The sequence below is a fragment of the Nyctereutes procyonoides genome, unplaced genomic scaffold, assembly GCF_905146905.1.
Source record: "Nyctereutes procyonoides isolate TBG_1078 unplaced genomic scaffold, NYPRO_anot_genome, whole genome shotgun sequence".
Classification (NCBI taxonomy): domain Eukaryota; kingdom Metazoa; phylum Chordata; class Mammalia; order Carnivora; family Canidae; genus Nyctereutes; species Nyctereutes procyonoides.
In genome coordinates, this window is record NW_026575020.1 from 50,099,447 (window position 1) to 50,108,162 (window position 8,716).

Here is an 8,716-nt window from a genome sequence, read left to right on the forward strand (position 1 = left end):
TCTGTTTCACTACGTTTAAAGGGACTGACATTAGTGGCTTACATGTTTTTCACCAAAAGTGCTTTCAAAGTGTGCAATACAAGCAAAACCCTCAAATCCATGGGATACTTTAAGATATGAATTTACATTTACATTTTTTGGAACGATAAAGAAAAATATTGATAGGGCTAAACAAAAAGAAAGCAATGCATGAGTGTGTAAGTTACCAGTAAACACTCTCTTTAAAGAGCTTCTCATGGCCTATTTCAGTACTTTGCCTTTTGATTACTTACATATGTATTGTTAGGCTCCAAATCAGCTGTTTCTATCTTGTTGGATTTCTGTATTTATAAATCTATGGAGGAGTACCCTGCTAATGGGTCCCATTTTAATGAATCCCACATGCCCATGCATCAAGACCTCATACATACCCAGTGTGACCTCTAGTCAGTGTCTTTAGAATGAGCTCAACCCCACCCTCACCCCCACCAATCCCAATTTGTCAAATATCAGCCCTGTGTAACTTCCTTCTCTGGCCTTCATTTGGGCCTTCAGTCATTGTCTCCATATCCCTGCTCGTAATGCCTCTATGATAAATATGGAGATGTAAGAAGCTCAACTTAGTGTTCTTTGGAACAACATGTTAATAATTATCCTCCAAAACCATGCAATGGAACTAGGGCAGAATATTATAACTTATTTGCAGCTGAGTCTCCTTGTAGGCAGAAAAAAATCAGGTGGAGTAAAGCTGAATGTAGAGCCACCACTACACTCCCTGTAGAATCTGTAAGATGAAACCAGTGGAGATTTTCTAAGTTTTGACTGATTATATAATTTTTCTTCTTAAGCTCATATAGTACATATCCCACTTGAAAATATGCACAATAGATAAAGTCTGTCTAAACTTACCTCCTCTAATTTGAAAAAGGCCTGAGATAGAAGGTGAACATCTCCTACATGTAGTTTATATGCCATCAGGAAGGAATATCTGGGAGAAGGAAATAGTCAGACTTATCATTGTGTTATAACATTGGGAAGAAATTGACAGCCAAAAATTTTTTTCAGTTTTATTTAAATAAAAAAGTAAATAGTTTAATTTGATAGAGCATGAATCTGAGCAAATAATTTATTTTTAGTGATAAAAATGTGGTAACAACAACAATCTGGTTGCTCTAAATTTAATGTTCAAGATAAATTCTGAAAAATAACTTTGATAAAGAATCTTTTAAACTCAGCCTGTGCCATTTTTCTTCCAGTGCTTTTTACTTTCAAAAGCCAGTACTTCAACATGCACTCTGAAATTCTTTAATCAGATTTTCCCCTCTCCATTCAATTTCTCTTATAACATTACAACCTGTTGAACTCTCTCGTATTTAAAAAAAAATTTTTCTTGACCTCCTGCTCCCCTCTTCCCAAATAAGTTTATCTGTGACAACCCAATGAAGACTCAGCAGTTCCTATTTTTTAGACTTCTAAAAAGCATTAAAGTTGTAGACATCCTCCTTAAAACTAACACACATTTCCCTCAGCAAACCAACCAAACAACCAAAATTTATGACTTTCTGTCTACCCCACTAGATCTGCTCTGTTAAATATTTTAGCTATGAGTACATGTAGCTATTTAAATTTAAATTAACTAAAATAAATGAAACTTAAAATTCAAACCCTTGGTCATACTAGCTACACTTGAGATGTTCCATAGCCACAGTTGGTATTGGCTGCCATATTGAACAGCACAGACATAGGACATTTCCATCATTGCAGAAATTCTGTAGGATAGTGCTGTTTTAGACACACTTTAATATTTATCATCATGGTTGTTGGATGGTGGGAGTTTCCCCACCAGCTTTTCTTCTTCCATCCAATTTCAATACTGAAAGTTCCCAGGGTTCATCCTAGACTTTCTCACTTTTCCATCCCCCTTGTTGACTTCACCCATTCTCCTAACATAATGCTCTTCTATTTGGTAAAAATGCCCCACATTGATTATTGCTTTTTCTTCTGAGCCACAGCCCTATATCTCTGTACTTTGTCATCTCCACTTGGCTATCTCTTTACACATCTACTATATGAGCTTCTTTTCATCCTCTGCATGTGTAAAGTTCATCTTGACATAAGTTATTCTTTGACCTCAAGAGTACATCTTATCCCTATTCTTCAGTGGCCAAACTCTGCTCAGTCAGTCTTAAAGTTCTACCTTAATGGCATTTCCTCATTTCTTTGTATCTTCACTTGTTTAATATCCTTGTCTTCCAAAGACTAAAGGATCATAGGAATCTTCTCTATTTACTGACTGCTCTATACATGGTCTCCAGCATATAGTAGGGATTCAAGAAGTATTTTTTAAAGATTTATTTACTCATTTATTTGAGGAAGAGAGTGCACACAAATGAGGGGAGGGGCAGAGGGAGAGAATCTTCAAGCAGACTCCCTGCTAAGCATGGATCCCCATGCAGGGCCCAATCCCATGACCCATGAGATCATGACCTGAGCCAAAACCAAGAGTCAGATGCTCAACCAATTGAGTCATCCAGGTGCCCCTCAATAAACATTACTTTTTTAAAAAGAATGAATAGAAATAATACATAAGAAAACTCTGTACATCTTCCTTTTAAAAAAAAAAAAGATTTCATTTATTTATTTATTTTAGAGAGAGAATGCAAGTGGGGGAGGGTAGAGAGAGAGGGAAAGAGAGAATCCCAAGCAGAGTCCACCCAGCACAGAGCCTGACACAGGGCTTTATCTCATGACCCTGAGATCATGACCTGAGCCGAAATCAAGAGTCTGAGGTTTCACTGACTGAGCCACCCAGGCTCCCCCTGTACTTCTTTCAATTCAATTCAACTTCATACTGCTATTCACATGGGTTTGGTTATTCTTGCTTGTAACTGATACCCAACCACACTAATGTAAAAGAACCATAGAGAGGATTAAATGGCCAATAATCAATTAATTTAAGATAGAGTCAATCTTTCTTAAGCATATGAGTGTGTGTTATTGGAGCTTTTGATGCAATTTTACATTCGGTAAAATGTTATAGGTTGATACATAATTTTCATTGTCTATTTTTTTTTAAATTTATCCGAGAGCAAGAAAGACAGAGATAGTGACAGAAATAACACAAGTGGGGAGGAGAGGGAGAAGCAGGCTCTGCACCTGAGCAGGGAGCCTGACTCAGGGCTCAATCCCAGGACCCTGGGATCATGATCTGAGCCAAAAGCAGATGCTTACTCGACTGAGCCACCCAGGCCACTCCCCCGCACTGTCTATTAAAAAAATTATATTCATGATTTAGTTTGTTCCTAATTTTTGAACCATTCCACCATTTACACACAGGCACATGCATGCACACACACCCCACCCACATTTTCTGAGATATGAAACACTCACTGAAAATAATTTTTCAATTGCTCTTTTTTCTCTGCATCCAAGTGACCTCAAACAACTTGTTTTATTATAAATAAGCCAGCTCAGCCTTTCTCTTCCTGTACAGATTCATCCAAGACTAAATCAAGTGTGCTGGAAAACCTCTGTACTTGTCACCCAAGCCAAAAATGTCCTTTACCTTTCTTGTCAAGCAACCTGTGGAAAAAGCTTCAGAATATCCATGTGGGGCTCCTGGGTGGCTCAGTCGATTAAGCGTCTGCCTTTGGCTCAGGTCATGATCCTGGGGTCCCAAGATCAAGCGCCACATCTGGCTCCCTGCTCAGTGGGGAGCCTGCTTCTCCCTCTCCCTCTGCCTGCTGCTCCCCATGCTTGTGCTCTCTCTCTGAAAGAAAGAAAGAAAGAAAGAAAGAAAGAAAGAAAGAAAGAAAGAATCTCTATAGAGATGCTCCACTCAAGAGGGAGCCTTCATTTTCACTTCTAAAATAATTTTTACCAAATTTGCTTTTCAGATATTAAATGAAATCAATCTAATCCAGGGAAGAGAAAAAAAAGGGTTGGAGAAAAAAACCACTTATCTTTTAATTTTTTCCTCAGTTGCAAAAGTAGAAGGTGTTTGTTCATAGATCACGTTGCTGCAGAGCACCAGCTGTTCACAGTGAACTGTAATTCTCTCTGTAAGAACTTGGGGTGTGAATGTGGACAGGGACGGGCACCCACCTCAGCTTTCCAGCACCATTATGGCCACTCAGTCACACAAGGCCTCAGCCTCTGCCATGGAGTGGGTGGTCAGGAGGGCACCCTTCTCTGTGTTTTTAACAATGGCCTGAATTGCCTGTCTAAAGATAAAGTAAGGAATTGTTCACACTTAGAAAGTAATTTGGGAAAATAGGTGAATGGAAAGTAATATGAGGACTAAATAGAAAATTTTGTATTCCAGTTACAAGGGAAAAAATCTTTGCTCTAGAGAGAAAGAACAAAAACTGTACTGCATTATGTAATATTACCACATCAATTGGCTTCATAGAATGAAAAGTTGAAGATTGGGAAATAGTGAGTAGAATAATGTTTGTTTAAAAAAAACTTGGAGTGCAGAGAAACACCACATTGTATTATTTCAATAACTGAAAAACAGAAGAAGAAGAGGCAAGGGAAGAGGAGTAAGAAAAAGAAAATCCAAGCAAACATATTCAAGATTCTCTTAGATTCTTAAAACATCTATTTTTCCTTCCTTGAGGAATTTAAAAAACCATATTGAGTTTCAATGAATTAACTAATAGAGGATGTGAGCCTCAAAGATAAATGGAGCAAATGTAAAATATATATATATTATATATTATATATATTAACTCTAGGATCACACTACTAACTCTACACTTAATAGGACACCCCTCACCACATTTGCTGTTGTCGCCCGGGGTCCATGCTCAAGGATGGCATGTCCAGAAACACCACTGATGGGTCTCCCAGGATGCTCAGCATGAAGCACACAGTGTATCTGGCTCTTATCTGTGGGGTACACAAAGTAAAACCAAGCCCCCTTCCTACCTTCCTCTTTATTCCCTCAGATAAAGCCTTCACAGGAAATTCAAGTTCTTCCTGAATCTTGAGCACTTCCACCAACCTGACAAAAAAACCACTGTGATTATCCATAAGCCACATATCCTTACCTAAACCAACAATATAGAAAACCCTAGCACGATCAACCTGAAAATAATATATTGAAGGACCATTCACATCACCGCAAACACTAAATCTTACGATTTCGTTCTTATTTAGATTTTTAATCATTTTACTTGCATGAAAATGTAAAGACCTTGTTTACGATCTTCTTCCATATTTAATGAGAAAGTGACAGGTTCCTCTCTTCCTCCTGCTACAAAGTATGAATGAGGCTTCCCTCTCTCCCCTGAAGTACTAGGAGTAGCATCTTGTTTGCCTATTCCTTTCACGAACATACAACTCCAGGTGATCTTGCATTGTAAGATTGGGCCACAGTGAGTTTTCCTGAGGACAATACCCCCAAAACATGAGGGTTTCATCTTCCTGTTGCCTTAGTGATGTTCTACAGCCTTGTAAAACCACCTGCATTGAACAATGAAAGTCAGATCCACATCCAGCTTTTGTTCCAATCCTCCTTCTACTAAAGGAGATAAAAGTGGCCATTAAGCCTCATACACTGTGGATAGGAATATAAACTGGTGCAGCCACTGTGGAAAACAGTATGGCAGTTCCCCCAAAAATTAAAAATAGAACTACTCTATGATCCAGTAATTTCACCACTGGGTATTTAACCAAAGAAAACTAAAATACTCATTCAAAAAGATAAATGCCCCCATATGTTTATTGCAGCAGCTTTACAATAGCCACATTATGGAAGCAACCCAAGTGCTCATTGATAGATGAATGGATAAAGATATGAGATATATACATATATCTAACTCAGCCATAGAAAACAAAAAGTTCTTGCCTCCGGGGACAATGTCGATAGATCTAGAAGATACAATGCTAAGGGAAATAAGTCAGTCAGAGAAAGACAAATACCATATGACTTTACTCATATGTGGAATTTAAGAAACAAATGAACAAAGGAAAAAGGAGACCAACCAAAAACTCTCTTAAATATAGAGAACAAACTAGTGATTACCAAATTGGTGGGGGGTGGGTGTGGGTAAAATAGGTGAAGGGGATTAAGAGTACTGGGTAATGAGCACTGGGTGATATATAGAGTTGTTGAATCATTATATTGTACACCTGAAACCAATACAACACTGCATATTAATTTTACTTGAATTTTTAAAAAGTGGCCATAGGGGCACCTGGGTGGCTCGGTCAGTTAAGCCTTCAACTCTTGATTTCATCTCAGGTCATGATCTCAGGGTCATGAGATCGAGCTCCATACTGGGCTCCATGCTGAGCGTGGAGCCAGCTTAAGATTCTCTCCCTTCCTCTCCTGCTGCCCCTACCCTCCCCACTTGTGTGCTCTCTCTCTTAAAAAAAAAAAAGTGGCCATTAAGCGTCACTATTTTTTGAGCATACAGAGATATTTTATGAAATCTTTCATCTATTTATTCTATTTTTAAAAAAGATTTTATTTATTCATGAGAGAGAGGCAGAGACATAGGTAGAAGGAGAAGCAGGCTCCCTGCGGGGAGCCTGATACAAGACTCAATCCCAGGACCTCGAGATCATGACCTGAGCCTAAGGCAGATGCTCAACCACTGAGCCACCCAGGGGTCCCTATTCATTCATTTCTTTTTTTAAAAATTCATTTTTTAAAAAATCATTCAATTTACTGATAGAACAATATAGAGGATGCTACTGATATTTAAAATGAAATTTCCATTGGCAATGAGCTTGGTTCCTTCACATACCATTCCAGTTGGCAGTTGGCTTTGTGTCTCTTGTTAACCATTTTAATAGAAGTACTTTTATTGGCTCCACTGTGTCCCAGCAATCCTCAAACTTCATCTGGAAGAGTCATCATTGATGTTTGTACTTCAAAGTCTGACTAACCTGAAATCACTTAGTTTAGTGACATTTGGAAACAAAATAACATTTTCAAAAAACCCCTTTATAATCTTCTATATTTCAATGTAAATGGAAAGACTTTGGGTTTACAGTAAAATGAGTCCATCTTCCTGATCCAGGACTGGGTTTCTTACTATTTGAATGGGGACACGGTTTTGAAACAGAAAATGTTCTCTGCCAACATGTCAAGTATCTTTATAATTACATGTTAAGGTAATGAACAATCTCAAAGAATAAAACATATTCTCCTTTTCATAGTCCCAAATAAATAAGAAACATTCTGATAAAGGCAACGGTGTCCAAACCCTTCTTAACACAGGAGACATTTCTTACAATTATTTTTCTTCTTTCTTGTTGAAAAGCAACTTTCTTTTTTCTCTTTATATTCCTTATGTAAACAGTTTGCCATTATGACTGTTTTTTGGAAAACATGACAAAGCATGGATTTTCCTGTTAAATATTAGATATCTTGTGCATTCATGTTTTATCTTTTATGTCCTAGACCATAAATATAACTAGATTTTGTTCAGCCTCTTTTTGCAGAGGAAGCGCCCAAATATAGGCTCGTGAATGGAGATTACTTTATCAATTACTTAGAAAACCAGTTCCCAATCACATCCATTGCATTTTCATTATGCCCTTGGCCCTAATTTCATTTCTGGTGTGTTTCTTATTGATTTCCATGCAGTGTATATTCACTTGCTAATTACAGTTATTAATGTCGCAACTTCAACATTAATGCAAAAGGAAACTGCACCTCTTGCAAAAGATGTGAGATTTTGTCAAGATTGATGAAAATATCAGAGACTGTTTTGAATTACACTGATGAATGAAGCCCTGGCAGGTTAAGATCTACGAAGAACTGAAGAAGAGAAAATTAAAAGAGTTATGACAAGATAGATACTTCAAAGGCTATGATTTAAATCTGACCTACCAATGTCAGTGTTACAGGAACAAAAGCAAGTTTTGAAAATAAAAGCCAGGAGTTCATCAACTTGACAGGACAAGCGATTAGCCCAGTGTTTTTTTAAAGGATTCAAGTTATTTGTTTTCACCTCATTCAGGTTTAGAGTAGTGAGTGTATTTTTCTGTGTTCACTCTTACAGTTAGAACATCTTCTTCCGGTTCTTCTAGATTTGGGTAATATTCCCTATTTTTTGAAGAGATCCTACAGAAAAAAATAAAATAATATAACAATGTGATTCTAGCTGTACAGCTATCAAGAGAACGTAAGCCTCTACACTTAAATTGCTATCCTCTGCTTCAAAAGAAAGAAAATGATTAATTTACTACCTACAACATTACCCTTGTAGCCACATCCCTTGAAATATGTTCTTTGACTCTTGTCTTTAAAACTTTTTATCACATCTGTCCATTAGCTCTCTAAATTCCCTCAGATATGGACTTAACAGGGTTTCCAGTTTGCCACCATCCAGATCATCCTCATATTACATCATAAATGATCACCAGAATTGGCTTCTTCTCTTCCCTTTTCAAAACATTCCACACACATACTGAACACACCAGCTCATTATCGTGTCTTCTCCTCAGGGACTGAACTTGCTGTAAGCAGGAGGAAAACAAGCTTTGGTGCTTAACCACTGCTAAGAGGGATGCACAGAACAAAAACTCAAGTTGCCTAAAAATACTATACAGCATTAACTATTTTTTAACTTTCTGTTTTAATTCCAATTAGTTAACATGAAGTGTTATATGAGTTTCAGGTATACAATATAGTAACTCAACAGTTCCATACAATTCCTGGTGCTCACTAAGGAGTGAACTTGCAAGTTTCTTTTTAGTGGAAGTGATAAAGTACAAC